The following is an 18,295-nucleotide window of genomic DNA, read 5'->3' on the forward strand; positions in this document are numbered from 1 at the left end:
CATTCGGATTCAGCGAAAAAAAAACCCAGAGTAAAAGAAATCAAAACTACCCCAAAAATGTCTGGTAAAAACTACATTTTGACTAGAAGAAATGTTAAACAAATGGACTGTAAAATTTCAAAATGTATTTCTTAAACCTTTTTTTCGCGATATATCGTCTATTTTTTCCTTCGTACTTTTTATTTACATATATTTTCATGCTACTCCGTTAGAGTAATTTATTAAGCTTCAATTTCAGTGCCAACATATTTGCTATGCCTCATATTCACTTGGCATTGTATTTAGTAAAAATGTCATTTATAAAAAAGCTGTAATTTATTTTGAATATCCTATCAATTTAATACATATTTTTAATTTATATTTCCCTAAAGAGTTTGAAATTGTATTGATACATATCTAATTACTCCAAGGGCTAAATGAGTGGTATTATCAACCGCGTGATTCACTTACGCTAACCCTCCCATAGCACTGTCTCTGCGCGGTCCGGACGTGTCAAAACCTCACGACATGTTTGCAAACATCATATTCGGATTCAGAAATTTCAAAGAGCGGACGAATGCAAAACTACCACAAATATGCTCTGTCAAAACTATATAATGAATGGCATAAATGGTAAGTAAAAGTACTTTACGATTTAAAAATGTTTCTCATCGGCCGTTTTTTCACCAGGGCTTATCTATCAGTATTTTTTCTTCATGAGTTATAGTAGTAGCATATATTTGTATATTATTCCTAAAGAGGGATATATTACGTTTTAAATCCAGTGCCTACATGTATGCTAACCCTATAATTCACTTGAGATGGAATCTAACACAAATAGTGTGATTGAATAATATTTTTTATTTTGAACATTTTATTTATTTTGTCAATTTAATTCATGCATTTCTTTGGTACGTCTCCAATTATGTATTTATATGTGTGCAAATTATCCTAATTATGTTATTATCTTACGGAATAAATTATATTATAAGGAAAATAATAAATTATCTAATAAAATCTAAATTGTAAATAATCTCATTCTAAATTCTAAGATAATATTTTAATTAAATGTAAACATAATGTCTAAATTTTGAGATAAGTAATAAATTATCTAATAAAATATATATTCTAAATAAACTAAATCTAAATTCTATGAAAAAATCTAAATTAAATGCAAAGATAAAGTCTAAATTCTAAGATAAATAATAAATTATCTAACAAAATATAAATTCAAAATAATCTAAACCTAAATTCTAAAATAATATCTAAATTAAATGTGAACATAAAGTCTAAATTCTAAGACAAATAATAAATGATCTAATAAAATATAAATTATAAATAATCTAAACCTAAATTCTAAAATAATATCTAAATTAAATATAAGGATAAAGTCCAAATTATAAGGTAAATAATAAATGATAATATCATAAATAATAATATCGTTACATGCGCAAGGCAAAAGAAGATTCTTTCCCTTTCTGCCTGCATGAATCACTTCACCCACAATCTCTCCCTACGCGGTCCTGACGGGCCAGACCCACGCATCCCTGGGGGTACATGATCCTGCAGCCGCCTTTCCGATTCCCGAGTTGTCAGTACTCTCTTTCTTCCCAGTGAGATCGTGCCAGACATCCGAGGGAGCTAGTTAATTTTTTTTGGGGGGAAAAGGAGGGTCAATCGCCTGAAATAAAAGGGTTCAGTAGGGGACTATTATGGTGGAAAAGGCTGGTAGGGGGAGTTTGCTCCTCTCCCTATAGGTGTAGGGTGGCCATAACCTTTTCATTGCATTGTTGAGTGTGGAGGGCGGTGGTGACGAACAACGACTTGTCATCGTGCCAACCAGACGGCCATGCCAAATATTTTGCATCTCTACCCTCCCTCTATCTCCGTCATCGGGAGACTCAATCATTCATTTAGGGGGGGCGTTGAGTGCGTAAAAATTGAGTTCGTTACGAGCAATTTTGCTGTAAGTCAAAATGTTCAACCAGTTCAACAAGATTATCATCGGACGAGTTGTGAAAATATGCCGAAACCATTTTTTAAAAGAATGCAACTTCATTCGTCTACATTGCCAAACCTGCTTGACAAATTTTCTGCAATAATTTAATGCGTGTAAATACGTCTACATACTACTCCGCAAGCTGCCTCAATTGGCATGCGGCATGGGGTGTTACAACACCGTTTACGCATAAAAAGGAAATGCTATAACGAAATTACGCCTAGCAATTATTGAAGTCCTTTATCGTGCAGGTAAAAATCGAATATGTTTACCTATCCTTTCGGCAAAATATCTCTCTGAACTTATCGTTTTTGTAAATAATTCAAGACGTCTTTACGCTGCATTTCTTAATTAAATTGCATTTTCTGCAGTATTTTCGAAGTCTTTATCATCATTTTTTCATTCAAGATTCCAACAATTAAAACAAATAAAATACTAATAAGATGATAATGTGCTTAATTATAATTTACCTATATTAGATGATGTATCACGTAAATTAAAATTCACTGTTCATCTCAGGTTGACCAATAAGGCAATTCAAATTTCAAGAGGATGCGTGTCTTCCGCTCAACTAGTTTTTTCCGCGATTACCTATCAAACTTTTTTAAACTTAATCAACTGGCTTGGAATATTCAGGGTGTATAAAGCATGCCATTATCAACATTTGCCTGGCCCTTGAAAATTATTCATAGGTATTTTCAATCATATTATAAATTTGAGGTGCAGGCAAACAATTATTATATTTAATTATTGTATGGTATTATCGGTAGAATATTTTAATAACTTAAATTAAATAATTATTAAAATATTCTACCGATTAAGGTAGGTTTGTATGGAGTATTTAAGAAGTATTCTGGCAGTCTCCCCTATTTTCGTGACTTCCTACTTCAATTCACAATAAGACCTACTAGTTTTCATTTTAACTAAAAATCCTATTCTCTTCCTTCCCCTCCTTCGTTTACCTAATATTCATCCCTCCTACACGGTTTTCAATACTAGCCGTTTACATATAAAACGCAAATCGTCAAACAAAATTACGACTACCATTTATTTAAGTCGGTAAGCTTTGGAGGAAAAAAAGAATTCCCATATCTATCCAATCGGAAAAATATCTCATAAATTATCGATTCTGCTGGACATAGAAATATTGTGGGGCTCTAATATTATTTTCACCGTTTTGATATAAAGACATCTATTAAATATATCTTTTATCAATTCCTCAAGCAATCTAGGCCTAGCGCGAAGCCTCCGAGTCAGGGATAATGTTAGTATTATTATTAAAGCATTCTGCCGATTAAGTTAGGTTTGTTTGAAGTATTTAAGTAGTATACTGGCAGTCTACCTCCCTTCATGGACTTCCGTCTTCAGTTTACAATAAGGCCTATTCCCTTTCATTCAACTAAAAATCCTATTCTCTTCCTTCCTCTCCTTCTTTTACCTTATATTCTTCCCTCCAACACGGTTTTCAACATCCCCTCCACGCTAAGTACTCTCTCCATCCATACCTTTTGTCTCCTCCGCATCTCACTTAAAAGATACCTCTCCTTACCCACCATATTTAGCACTTCGTCGTTCCTCCTCCTCTCCGTCCACTTCACTTTCTTCATTCTTCTCCACACCCACATCTCATGAAGTTCTATTTGTCCTCGGAATTTTCAGGTGATATCGTAAGCGATACAAGAGTAAACCCGTCACGGATAAAGATAAAAACGGCAGATCGACCAGTGAGTATACATTCGCTTTGTGGGCCGCATGAGGCCCGCGAGCCTTAAATTGCCGACCCCTTAAGCGAAGGAAAACCAATCTTTACCACATTATGTTCTGCGTAAGGTAAAGATGAGGGTGGATGAAGTTCCCCTCGAAGGGTACGATCCCCAAAAAAATCGCCCACTGCCAACCACAGTTATTAATTCCGCAAAACTGCCCTCACTTGGGGAGAAATTTGATTCCTTCGAAATTTCCGACCGTCCGCCTTCCTATCCACCGCTAAAACACAAGGATGTGCTTTTTTATAATCTTCGGAGAGATGAGACGAAAATTATCCAACCATTTCAGGTTTGACCCGCAAAAACCTTCTCAATGGAATTCTAAGCATTCCCCTTATCAAACACACCATTATCCACACGAGTATTTACCTTCACAAAAAATTAAGGCCCACAGGAACTACATAGTAAATTTTCTACATTACGAACATGATTTTTTTCCATCGAATCGTAAATCCGGTGTCCCATGTTTAAATATTTCGTAATTTTTTTAAGAATTCTGCATACAAAAAATCTGCTTCATAAAAAGTCTCTAAAATGCGTATGGTCATCAGGCAGTGATATATGCCGAGTCTAAGATTAATTAGTTCTTTCTCCAAGCTTACTTTGTACGCATAAATTTTTAACTGCTTTTTAACTGCTTTTTAACAAAAACTGGTCCGTATATTTGAATCGCCGCATAGCGCAGGTACCATATATTTTGTATATAAGTAATATTTCGTACTGAGGAATGGTTTTTATGAATGAGACGGTAACTTCATCATTCATTTTCAAAAATAATTTTTCGGTTAAAATGCATTGAAGATATTTGGAAATAAGTTTTAAGTCACTTCCATAATGACAATACTTCATGTTCAAACGCAAAATAATGTACAAACCTTAACAATGGAGAAAAAGTTGGTATTATTACCATTGAATACGCGATAAATATTGAGTAGCTACTATCTCTCATTTGGTGGTTTCATAATGTATCTTTTTCATTTGTTAGAAGAACATCAGCATACTTCATTTATCAGTCAAAGGAGATAACGACATTCCAATGCACTGCAATATTCAAAAGTAAAGCGACTCGAGCCTAAAATATTTTTTAGAAAAATTCTCTGATAGCTGGGACTAAAAACCAATTATATTTATAACCTTAAGCTATCATCTTGGAAATTTCAGAGTTTATAATTATCAAATTCTGTCTCTGTCTCAAATACACAATTTTAAGAGAAATTGTCAAATTAGATACGTAGGAACATTTTAACAAGGTTCAAATTTGTTATACCCTTAACCCGGGTAAGGGCGCGCGGTATGTATATCACGCCATGGTTGTTCTTTTTTTTAATAAGAATAATTATTAGTATAAATTTAACTCGGTGGACCTATTTAAAAAAGAACGCAGCATAACTATATCATACCAAGGAAAGATAAAACAAATATTTTCTTTAGGGAGTCGATGACACCCCACGCGCCTTCTTATGTTAATTTTTCGCCAAGCACCATCTCCTGGGCTAATATATTAAATTAATGATACAATAACCAGACGAGTAATACGTAATAATAATAGAAAACTTATACTAGATAGTGCCCTGAAGGACATGTTGAAGAGTGCAGGAAGATTTTGGCAAGCAAAGAATGGAAAGGAAGGAGATAGCAATTTTAGATGCCACGAAGAGGAAGGTTGAGAATGCCGGCATGAGAAAGGGGAGATAGGTTTATTCTAGGGGGGTTTTCTTGCAATAAAGCAGGATCAGAGGAAAAGCCCTGTGACCATAGTGGCTAGACCCTGAAATGAACACGCTTGCGGCTGCAGGTGAAAGGCTCTCAGAAGTTTCATAAAGCCAGTGCCGTATTGGACGATGTCAAAGAGGAATTACAAACAAAATACCTATAGCAGCTGAATGAAATAATGGCCTCCATTAATTTTAACGCTATTTGGCGAGACGGAGTGAAAGGCTATCATGTACGGAAGAAAAACGCGGAAAATGAATTTTTTTTTGCTCGAAAATTTCCGTGAAATTTTTATACCACCAACGATTAATTGCTTACATGACCTTGTTGACATGAATGGCTACGCCATTTTTTTCTAACTAAAGAGTTATATATTTATGAAGAATACAATTTTTAATTTACCGAAACAAGCTCGCTCCTTCGACATAAATGTCTGTTAAAATGTTAATTATGATTTCTTATCGCAAACCACGCAAAAATAAATTTTAAAATACATAAATTTTAAATATACCAATTTTTTCCGACTAAAGAGTTACATAATTAAGAAGAGCACAATTTTTATTTGCCGAAGCAAACTCGCTTCTTCGACATAAATGTCTGTTAAAATGTTAATTATGATTTCTTATCGCAAACCACGCAAAAATAAATTTTAAAATACATAAATTTTAAATATACCAATTTTTTCCGACTAAAGAGTTACATAATTAAGAAGAGCACAATTTTTATTTGCCGAAGAAAACTCGCTTCTTCGACATAAATGTCTCTTTCTAGGTCAATTATGCTTTCTAATCGCAAACCATGCAAAAAATAAATTTAATAATTGAACTGAGAATGGAATACTTTAAAATATTATTTTTCCCCTCAATTTTGGCAGATTCTAATTTTCATCCTATATTTTTAAATGTTTACGGCTCAACTGAAACGATATCTCGTCATAGCAAATACTATCTCTAAAATACGTTTGATACTCAGACAGTGTTTAATGCAGAATCTCACATATGTTTTAAGTTCTCGTTCCAAAGTTCTCGTTTAATGGGGAACTTGCATGAATTTTTTTTATTTCACAGGTGGACAGAAAATTATTTTCTGAATACAACAAAGAAAACCGCATGCAAATCTGAGTTTTCCTTCGCGAGATATTTAATGATAAATATAACGAATTTTAAAGCGCGGGAAAAACTCCCTCACCCCCCAAGCCACTGCCGACGAAGCCTCGATGACGTCAAAGGTGCCTAAACATCACGCGAAGCTATTGTTGTGATTGTTTGTAATAGTTGCCAGCAGTTGTGAGAGCTTCGTTTGTTAGACGTGTTGATTATTTTATATTTAAAGATAAATATCCGACGATAGAGGCTTGGAAGCCCTCATATTTTGCATTATTTATAATATTAATATCTGAGTAAGGGCATAAAATATAAAACTGGAGCAGTTAAACCAAAAATTTTATAATACCTAAATAACATCGTTGTAGGAGTCTGAGCCACGGCCATTGGAAGGGGGATGCGTTAATTGTAAGTTGATGTTATCGACGGCATATAATTCATTTAAGTATGTCATTAGAACGATTTTGATGTTTACTAATGTCCGCTTAGCTTTTATATACAATAACTTCATCCGTTTATTCGTAGGTACCGGAGAATTCGCCGTTTAGGACTGTATGTGCTTGTATTATGAGGTGAATTCCAGTCAATGCAACTTTTGCTCGCTGATTGGAGACATCTAGGAACATTTTTGTGCCAAAATAGTGTTATTTTCAACGTGACATCTCCCGTTAAGCTACTACTAATAATCACAGTGCCAGTGGTTGTAATGCACAAAGTTTGACAAGGTTGAAAAATATCGGCCAAGAGTTATCAGTGTTCCATCGTGATTGAACTGTAAAAAGTGCTATTACGCTATCGATAAATGTCTAACAGTAGTGTAAAAATTGTCAGTGGCGTGCTAATCTCCGTTGTTCATCGTAGATATGGCATTTCACGATCACGCTATTGAAATAAAAACTGTGAGTGAAGTTTGTTATTCCATTATTTCAACGAATAGTAGTGAGAAAAGTCACCTGTGTCACTTGTGTGGGCTAATTTAAGGGTTTAAATCAGTGAATAAATAGTTGTTTTCATCATAACGAGTTCTGTTATTGTAAGTTGTACATGATGAATATAAGAATGTGACAGTGACATCCAGTTTTTGATAAGAGTATTTGCCTATTTCCCACTATATTTTTATGGTATATGCTAGTATATTGTTTATGGATTTACCTATATTATTGAAATAGGTTATAGCTTGTGTGTGTGTTGGCAGCGGAACCGATTCGCGATCTCACATGTGGATTGTGTGCAGACTGTTTTGCTGTGAATTCGTACCGTAGGACGGATAGGACTACCTTCTCCGTTAATTCGGTGTTGCCAAATTCAACAGCACAGCTTACTCTAATGTCAACAGCACAGCTTACGATCGTTATCCTCCAGTATTACAAGTTTCTTTTACAACTCGATTTGCCGCCGACGTATAGCAATAATTTGTCTTAACAAATTCCATGAGGGTCGTGGCATCAATTTTTGGTGTCCTAAAAAAAGGCTGGTGTCCTAACACCCCATGCCACACGCCTTTTAGGCGGCTTGCGGGGTATTATGTAGATGTAGATGAATTTCAGGTGTACTATTCGAACGAGTGGCAACGTTATCATCCATTTTTCTTATCACTAAAACATACGAAGTGAAACGCTTGTACTTCATCATCCCGATGCCGCATTATTAATATCCCAAGTAATAATCTAGGCACAGTAGCAATAGGAAAACTTGCCCAAGAATAACAGAACAAAATAAAGTGACGATGAGCGGCTAAATACTCCCTCAAAATAATTTTTACACCATGCGCTCAGCGTATTTCCCTACGGTTGTTTAGGCACCTATGACGTCACGCCTGGCCTCGGCAACGCTCGGGTGTCTTCGCGCAGTGGTCGGCTCAGAGAAATTTTTCTCGATTTTAAATGCAATTTTTTTATTTCTTTTGATGTTGAATGGAGAAACTGAAGGTATTTTTGCGAGCTTATGTATCCATTTGACTTATTCAAAATAGTTTTTAGGGCAATCTACGACCCATGCAAGTTCCTCATTAAGGCCAAAGATAAATATTATCAGACAATTATAATTGCCTATTTTACTCCAACCTTAAAAAATCCAGGGTATTAAATGAAATGTCGAAAAATCTGGATACCCAAGAAAAACCGTTTTCATGGTAACTGAAAATTAAATTCAAAACAATGTTTGCGTTGCCATTGTTCAGTAACAAAAGAGTTGCGATCCCATGTTCATAGGCAAAAAGTTTAAAATGGTCTCCCCTACCACCCCTTGAATTATTGCACGTTCCTCCCTAAACACTCTTTTTGGTACATACCTTTAGAATTCTTTTTTGTGAGTTGGATTAATTATTCCGCACTCTACCAATCTCTGACTTCCAATAGACGATATCTCCTAATCTCCAAAAACGATTAATTATTCGGGGATCAACTATGTAGGCACTAGAAAAGGGGAAAATACGAAAGTAATCAATGACCACAGAGTAGTTGTGATGGTGCCAATCAAATCGATCACAATCTCTGCTTTGAAAACGCCGTTTGACTTCAAACTCTTGTGACGCTGATTAAATTTCAGCTGAAATGCACGCTGGCCATGCTTTTTGGGTTTCATTACGGGTTTAATCACAAAACTTCGGGAGAGAAAAAAAAACCAATCTGTGGCCTGAAACAATACGTTATTGCAATGAGGGAATGGACGCGGTATCGCCCTTCTCCGCGGTTGCAGACTGGCAAAAAATAAAAATTAAACTAATAATATCAGATCGGATTTCAAAAATAAAGATATCGGAAAAAGAGCAAAAATCAGCTTTAATCACCTTTGAAGGAGACTTTGTAATCAGAAGGTTATTCAATACGTGAGAGGGATAAATAGTACAGGTCATAATTTTGAAGATCTTTCGTACTCAAAGGGGTAAAAACGTGCAGAATCATAAAAAAATTAAATTATCGTCTTGGAAAATTCACGGAATATACAGAGGATAATACAAGCACAGAAGTGAGGAAACAATTCCTCATACGTATGAAGAATGTCTCTGCATGGCAGGGAGCAATGGCGCCAACTCCATGGGGCCTGAGGGGGCCCAAGCCCCCCCAAAAATTCGCTATGGGTGTGATGAAAAAATGTGCCAAGCTTGTCGATTTTCCCCGGAGTGTCCAGATCTCGATCTTCGAGTCAACAGGGTTCTAATGTTGATCATATGACTCTTCTAAAATGCTTAAAAAACTTAAAACTCACTAATTATAAAATTTCCCGGGGCAAGATCCCCGGTTTGGGCCCCCCCAATATTTTTTGTAAGTCGGCGTCCCTGGCAGGGAGGCTTGGAAGTTGATAGCGGCAGAGATGTCATGAGAGGAAGCATTCGTAATGTAGTACAACCGAAGAATGTAATGATGAGATAATACGGATCGAGTGTAGTAAGTAATGAGGAAGTGCTAAGAAGAGTGGGAGAAAAGAGAAGTCTTCTAAACACCGTGAGCAGAAGATGGGACAACTTTGTTGGCCACATGATGGCCTGATGAAAACTATCGTAAAAGGACAGGTGGAAGGGAATAATGACAGGGGACAGCCACGAATGATTTACATAGGACCGGTCATTAAGGATGTAAAAGAAAAGAAATACGTCGCTATGAAAAGACTAGCTGATAAGGATAGCTATGCCAAACCAATCTTAGGATTGTTGACTTTTGATTTCAATGATTCTGATTTATCACTGAAATGGTAAGCATTAACAGGTGATTGGTTCAAGGATGGAAAATCTTTGATAATTGAAGGCTGAGGCGAAAGCCGTTCTTCTTCCGGCGCAGTATGTACGAAGTATGGTTGAATGAAGCTGAGGTTCGGCCATTAGATCCATTGGGAACTCATACTTTTACCAAAAATAGGAAAACGGTGAACGCACTCTGGCCATTCGATTTTTAAGCTCAATGTTTTAACCTTTCTACACGCATGCCAAACGTAATGGGTCGAAACTATTCCCTCTTATCCTCCTCCACTCAACTTTTAGGATCGAAACTTAACTATGAGCAGCGGAGTTACGTTTAATTTAGTTTCGTTCCTGGAATTAAAGTTTCGTCCAAGGTCGAAACTAAACTATTTGGCGATTTAAATTTCGCTCGGGGACGAAACTAAACCTATACCTCGTATTTTCGTTTCCCTCCGGGTCGAAACGAAACATTTTCGTTCCGTTTCACTTGCCATTCATGTTTAAAAGGCAGAGGGAGGCTGGTAGATGAACGGGTGACAGTCTGTCACCGGTACGACCGGGTCTTTTAAAGACCGATTGTCCAAAAAGAGTGCTTCCAACGTTCACTGGCAAGAAAAGAGTATGATAAATAGCGCATGATAATATCAGAAATAAAAAAATAGAAATAAAAATAAATGAAAAAATTACATAAATACGATAGCTTATTGCAATGGAAAAAATCGCAGGGCTTTCGTCCATATCTATCCATTAAGTATATCCATTGTTAAGAAAGTATAAAATCCAAAATTCTGTGAATATCCGACTCATGTTGGCCATGCGCAAAAAAATACACTGTCACACAGGATCGGATTGAATTAATATAGTCAAGATACGGCGATGTTATCTTGAAGTTTTAGAAGCAGGTTTAATCCAAAGAATGCGCATTTTTTTCTATATAAATCTCCACTAACACCTATCCCAACCAAACCCATTAACTCTTAGCTCCAAAAATAAACTTTGTTTAAATCCGATGATAGAATTTCATAGTGAGAGTCTAAAACCCCCTGCCACACGCCTTTTAGGCGGCTTGCGGTGTAGTATGTAGGCGTAAATGAACCTGCAGTTTGAAGCATAGAGAATGTGAGGGAATCTCCATCGAAAAATGAGGACGTACCGCAACATTGCTTCAAGGGTAAATTGTTGATGCAAAAGATACATACGAGTGCTTTATGTGTGTGTAATCGTGATAATGAAAACCTAAATTGTGAACTCATGAGGTCCGTAGATGTTGAAGGAACATGAATCTGCACATAATACGGACGCAACCGCTGAGATATAATCCGAAACGGATATATTACCATTTTACGACTCGATCACCTGGCAACCGAACACCAAACATGAGTAAAATAAACTGACGGATGACATCATTGCTTTGAGTCTCCATTTCTTCGCCAAACACGAGGGAATAACTTGATTTCCTTTTCCGGCGTGAACGCGGGTACAAGGAGCACCAACAAAGTTAGCTCACTCAGCTCCCGGACTCATGGTCAATAAAAAAATTCGCTCGGCCAATAAAAGAAGGTCGTAAATGCGCCATTATTTTCGTTCCATCATTTTGAGCTCCTCGTCTTGGCGTCTGCCCGAGTTTTGGACAGGGAATAAGTATTTGAGTCCAAATCTGGTAACGATATCTAGTGCTTCAAGAAAAAATTATGCGGGTGATGACCCACATTAGATGAATGTACCACGCGAATTTGAGATACGCTGGGTGTTAATATGGGCATGGAGTCTTTCGGGAAAAGTATTTAGGCCTGACAGAATCTCGTTGCATGAATTCTCTGAGTACGAGAAACTTTTCATTGAGATCGTCTATATTTGTATATGGAGTATGTTTCTCTATGGAAGCGAGGCTTGGACGTTTACAGCAGCAGAGAAGTTAAGAGTGGAAGATTTCGAAACGCGGTGCTACCGAAGAATGATGATGATAAAATGGATTGACCTTGTAAGTAACGAGGAAGAGCTAAGAAGAGTGGGAGAAAATAGAAGCCTTCTAAAAACGTTAAGCAGAAGACGGGACAACTTATTTGGCCACATTTTGAGGCAAGATGGCTTGATGAAGACTATCTTTGAAGGACAAGTGGAAGGGAAGAAGGGCAAGGGACGGCCCCGAATGAGTCACAGAGGGCAGGTTTAAAACGATTTTCAAGAGAAGAAATACGTCTCTATGAAAAGGTTAGCGGATAGGAGAGAGAAATGGAGAGCTGCGTCAAACCAATCTTAGGATTTTTCACTAATGATGATGACGTCTATATTTACATCTACATCTGCATACTACCTTACAAGCACTCTCAATAGGCAAGTGGCGGGAGATGTTATGACACCAGCCGTTAAAAAATGAAAAGGATATCCTCAAACGAAGTCCCGCGTACCATGCAGTGGCGTAGCGAGGGGAGGGGTCCGGACCTCCCTCGGAATATAAAAGCACACTTACGTTGCATCACAAAGGAAAACCAAATATTGAAAAATCACGAATTTACAAAAGATTTCCTTAAAAAATGTAGTTTTTTCGGTAATTAAAAGTGTTAAAATTAGTATAAAACCCTCTACTTAGTACTCTGTTTAAAAAAAAAATTCCCCCCTGGTTTTGGACCCCCCCACCCCCCCGAAGAAAATTCCTGGCTACTGCTACCATGCATTGAAGTCCTTTATTTTTCGGCGGACATTTCCTTAGACACATTTATTGCTTAAAACTAAGTGTTGCTTAAAATAGGCGAGGGCGGTTATAGCCCCTCAAAAGGACACAGATACGGTTACAATTACACGCAGTCAGGGAAGCCGCTTCCGTTCTTTTCCCTCATCCATCTAGCATCTCAAGGAATTACGTATAGGGTGTAATTGATTGACATAATTTTAAGATTGATTGACAGTGGTTTTCAATGTTCTTTGTGAGAAGAGCTAGTCATCACATTACCAATCCCCAAAATTATCGAAAATTCGCATTTTAGAGGTCTTCTAATAGAAATTTCAACTGTAATTCAACAAATTATGGCCGATTAACTATTATCCATAACTTTAAGATTGCAGTGGGCTTATTTACAGTGGTTTGCAATGGGCATGCTTATGGCCAATTATACATTTCTTATTATCACATTATCCCTAAAATTATTGAAAATTTGAATTGTATACGTCTTCTTAGAGGAATTTGGACTGTACTTCAACAAATTAAGAAGCTATGCCAATTAACTATCGTCCATAATTTGAAAATTGATATATAGTTGTTTGCAATGGGCATACTTCTGACTAATTACATACTTTTTATTACCACATTATCCCAAAAATCATCGAACATTCGAATTGTAGAGGTTTTCTAAGAGGAATTTGGACTGTACGCCAACAAATTAAGAGACTAGGCCCATTGACCATCTTCTAAAGACCTCAAAGATCTCAGAATTAGCCCGCCGCCGACACGAGTCCTTTTACGCAGGTTCATCCAACACCCCTCCCATCACTTCCACAACTCACTAAACGCCATACCATGGAGAACAAATGAGTGGGAGGGTAGTGTGGAGCTGTATTCTAAAAAGAAAGCAAGCTGTGCGACCTGAATGCTATGGGCAGCGGGAGAGAACCGGAGGGTTTCTCGTTCTCCGCAGAAGAAGGTGGAAGGACACGAAATCAGAGGAAGAGTAGGGAACACGAAAGGGATAGCGAGGGTCGCGACAGGAAAAAACAAGAGAGGAACACAGCGCGCCGCTCTCGATTCCAATGAGGAAGAGCCGATACCAAGAGGGACTACCAGGAGGTTCCAATTCGTCCTATATAGTGTTTCAGGAGGCGTTAGGGTAGACAATTTTAAGCACTTTTTGCCCATAAAAGTGGAGTTGCAACTCGTATGGTATGTGGCACGCAGTGGCGGATACAGAAAAAACTCATGGGGGGGGCGCAACATATCTTGAGTTGTCTTTACTTTTATCGTAATAAAATATGATCAAGTCACAGGCAAAGTATATGAAAACTTTTATTTAAAGTGATTATAAACATGTAAATGACAATGCCATCTTATGATATAAAAAAGCTACAATTGTGGTTTTGCAATGTTCGGCAATACAGGCGGACCCGCAAGGGGGGGGCGCGCGCCCCCTGCGCCCCCCATCTGTATCCGCCACTGGTGGCACGATGTGGTACAAGTTCTTTTTATTAATTAAATGAGACGTTGCAATATTTCCACTGAATTTATTTTAGCACGACGCTTTTCTTTGTCACAACAATTCTTGTTTTGCACTTGAGAATTTTGTTGTTACAACAATCGAGGACCAAGATTTTAGACTTTCCCGGCGAACAGAACACACGAACTTTCCTCGGGATTCCGCGCGAGTAAGATTTTGTCCACTTTTCAGTTACCATGAAAACGGTTTTTCTTGTGTATCCAGCCTTTTCGACATTTTATTTAATACTCTGTATTTTTTGAAGGACATTAAATAATTTAGGTTGGACGAAAATGTGCGATTATAATCGTCTGAATCAATAATCTCAAAATTGGTGAGACTGTGCAATCATATTGTTTATACTTGCTCCAAGCTCTCGTGATTAATTTTTTACCATCAACGATTTTAGTTCTGAAGCATTCGCCAATAATACATTTAACGAACTCAATATTGTTGCCACATTTGTTGCTCCAAATAGCCATGCATCAACAATCCTAAGATTGGTTTGACGAAGCTCTCCATTTCTCTCTCCTATCCGCTAATCTCGTCATAGCTACATATTTATTCTCTTTTACATCCTTTATAACCTGTCCTATATAACTCATTCGGGGCCGTCCCTTGCCCTTTTTCCCTTCCACTTGTCCTTCAACGATTGTCTTCATCAGACCGTCGTGCCTCAAAATGTGGCCAACTAAGTTGTCCCTTCTTCTGCTAAATATTTTTAGGAGGCTTCTCTTTTCTCCTACTCTCTTTAGCACTTCCTGGTTACTCACACGGTCAATCCATTTTATCTTCATCATTCTTCGGTAGCACCACATTTCGAATGCTTCCACTCTTGACTTCTCTGCTGCTGTCAACGTCCAAGCCTCGCTTCCATAGAGAAACACCCTCCATATGTAGCATCTGATGAATTGTTTCCTTACTTCTATGCTGGTATTTTCAGCTGTAAGAAGATTCTTCTTTTTGTAGAAAGCCCTCTTCGCCTGCGCTATTCGACTGTGTATTTCTTTCTTGCGCATACCCAATCAAATTCACTCGTTCAGACCGAAGCCTAACAAATACTTATCCCGATTCTTTTCTCATATCTAGTTTTAATCTCCGGAATTCCCTGCCCCCTTCCACAACAGATTTTTCTTCTCTATCCATTAAAAAAATCTGTTTCATTACCACCTCAAATAAATTTAAATTAATTCTATTCTTAAGGTGTGCTCTCACAAGTTATCTATCTGTAAGTTTTTGTCTTATTTTTTTCTTCACCCTGTTATTTTCTGTATTTCCTTTTATTTGATTGGGGTATTTTTTTTTGGCGTATGTTTTTTTGCGTTTTGTTGCCAAGATATTTGTGTCTGATGTATTTCTATTGTTTTTTTTCAGAAATTGTTGTATATTTACTCTAATGGGGACAGCCAGAGCATTGATAAACTTTCACCTCATTCATTCATTCAAGCTTTTATATCGCCAAGGCCTGAGGAAAGGTAACTTTTGGTAGCCCATTGCATTACCATATGGACCAATTCTAGCAGAATCCTGCGGTAGTGATACGTAATTATCTGCAAGGTAGTAGCGACAGGGAGGGGGTGAGGTCAAAGGGTTCAAACCTCTCCGATATAGTTGGTGAAACTGGGTCTCAAGAGTATGACCCTTCCCCATGGGCTGTATCCTCTCCCCAAATGAATCCCTCCGAAAATTAATTTTCTGGTCTCGGCCATGATCGGCACTAAAATTCCATTCGTTATTGTTACCGAATAATAATTATGAATATATTACATACTTTATTTCATTCATTTACACGGCGCCTTAAGCGCAAACATACAATTAAATTCAGAGGTAAGGAAAGAAAGGGATAGGAACATATAATAGAAAAAGGACGAGGACAACGGTGCTTTGGTAGATGGAAAAAGTCAGAAATCAGAGGGTAAAAATGCGGCCTAACTGGGACCAGCCAGCCGGCACCTGGACCTGAGCGCCTGGCCGGCAGCCAGGAGGTTCTGGGTTCGAATTCCAGTCAGGCAGCATTTTTGCCCTCTGATTTCTGGCTTTTTTACATCTACCACAGCACCGTTGTCCCCGTCCTTTTTCTATTATATGTTCCTATCCCTTTCTTTCCTTACATCTGAATTTAATTGTATATATTACATACTTGATACAGGGGCATTCTTGAAGCGTTATTTCATGTCAGTTACGCAATTATGAAACGTCCAAGTTTTGTTTTGACAGGAAGTAATTTTGACTCCGATTATGTTTCGTCCCCGAGTTTATCTCCCCAGGTTTAAATCCATTTCGTTTCGTTTCTACATTTCGCTCCCGGGAACGAAACTATTGAAAATTTACTGCTTTCGACTTTCGTTTATTTTCGATTGCCATCCGTACCTGAGGGTGACTCAGGAACGCCGCTGGCTAGACTGTGATTTTTCCTTAAATACCAGTTTTTCATTCCTGAGATAAATTAAATATGAAAACATTTCAGAAAGACATCGAAATTTCAAAGAGGTAAAACCATGATGGTCGGGGCAAAAAACAATATACGACCGGTAAAGAAGGAAATGGTGCATTCTCGTTCGTGCATGAATACTGTGTATTCACATTAGCGTATCACATTTGGCTCCATAGTTTAATGTTGATTGTAATGCAACGATATATGTTCTAGATTTACGTGAGTGTATTCCGAAATTTAAAAAAAAAATCAGCCCCGATTATCCAGTCTTTTCCCGTAACGCGTTACTAATATTAACTTTTAAACGTTGATTAGCGCCTTGGAGTGTATTGAAAAATATTTGGCCAAAGTTTCCGTGTATTTTTATACCTTCATAGTGGCTTTCTTGATATCAATATGATTTGTTCATTTATTTGTTTTTAACAATAATTTCTACTCAAAGAAAAAAATGAAAATATACCTGGTTCAATTCTCTTGGCAACATGAAGCAAATCTGTGACGCAGCGAGTGGGGGGATTTTGGGGGATAAACCCCCCCACCAGAGCTCAGCGAATTTTTTTAAATTAAAATATTGTGATGTGACAAATTTTGTCACTGATATTAGGGGGACGGATGGCTCACAAACAAAACATCAAACCATTGGCGTAGAATATGCTTTGGGGGGATGAAGAGGCCTAGGGGATGATCCTGATAACAGGGGTTCCGGGAAAATTTTTGAAAAATGACATGCCTGGAAATACATTTATTATCACTTTGGCACTTAAAATGTAACTTTAAGCAGATGTAGTTATTAAACATCAAAACTAGACGATAATTTTAAATAGTTTTTCATTTCTCTGAGGCTTTGGAGGGGGAATCTATCCCCCCCCCCCCATAGTTACGCGATTGCATCAAACTATTAACACAGCCGTAAAACTCACCATTTTGAACCTTCTTAAAAAATTTCTAGGGGAGGGCCCCCGCACCTACTGCTCACCTTACCCCCCCCCCCCCCCCCCCCCGAGTATTAGTTGCGGCTTAATAAACAAATCCTATTATTTGCAAAAAATAATGAAAGTTATAAAAATTTACCAAAACGTTGGCCAAAAATTAAGCATTTAATACTTAATAGACCCTCACTCCCAGACACAAATTAACGTTAAAAATTGAGGTCAAGAAAAAGAAAAAAAGTAACTTTTAAATACTAATACAGTTAAACGCTGCTTAATAATCACGCTATAATTGTGAAAGTTTCAGTGTACACATAACTATCACGAATTTAAATTTGCTAGTACATGAAATTTGAAAACTTGACCCCGGTATTTCCAAAAATTTTTAATTTTCATATTTGAAATACGGGCTAATATTGAAGAAGGTTTTCTTTATAAACCCTGAAACTTTCCAGCCGTCATTGTGCGGGTAGTGACGCAATCAATAAGTTCTCTGTTCGCATTTATTTATA

The 18,295-nt window shown here is 37.3% G+C and overlaps 1 protein-coding gene across 1 annotated transcript in view; it reads right to left on the reverse strand.

Annotated features, from left to right (window-relative positions):
- LOC124168701 (laminin subunit alpha-1-like) overlaps positions 1-18,295 on the reverse strand; it is a 538,595-nt gene that overhangs the window by 519,209 nt on the left and 1,091 nt on the right. The gene's annotated exons all lie outside the window — the stretch shown is intronic.

Source organism: Ischnura elegans, chromosome 12 (assembly GCF_921293095.1).
Source record: "Ischnura elegans chromosome 12, ioIscEleg1.1, whole genome shotgun sequence".
Classification (NCBI taxonomy): Eukaryota; Metazoa; Arthropoda; class Insecta; order Odonata; family Coenagrionidae; genus Ischnura; species Ischnura elegans.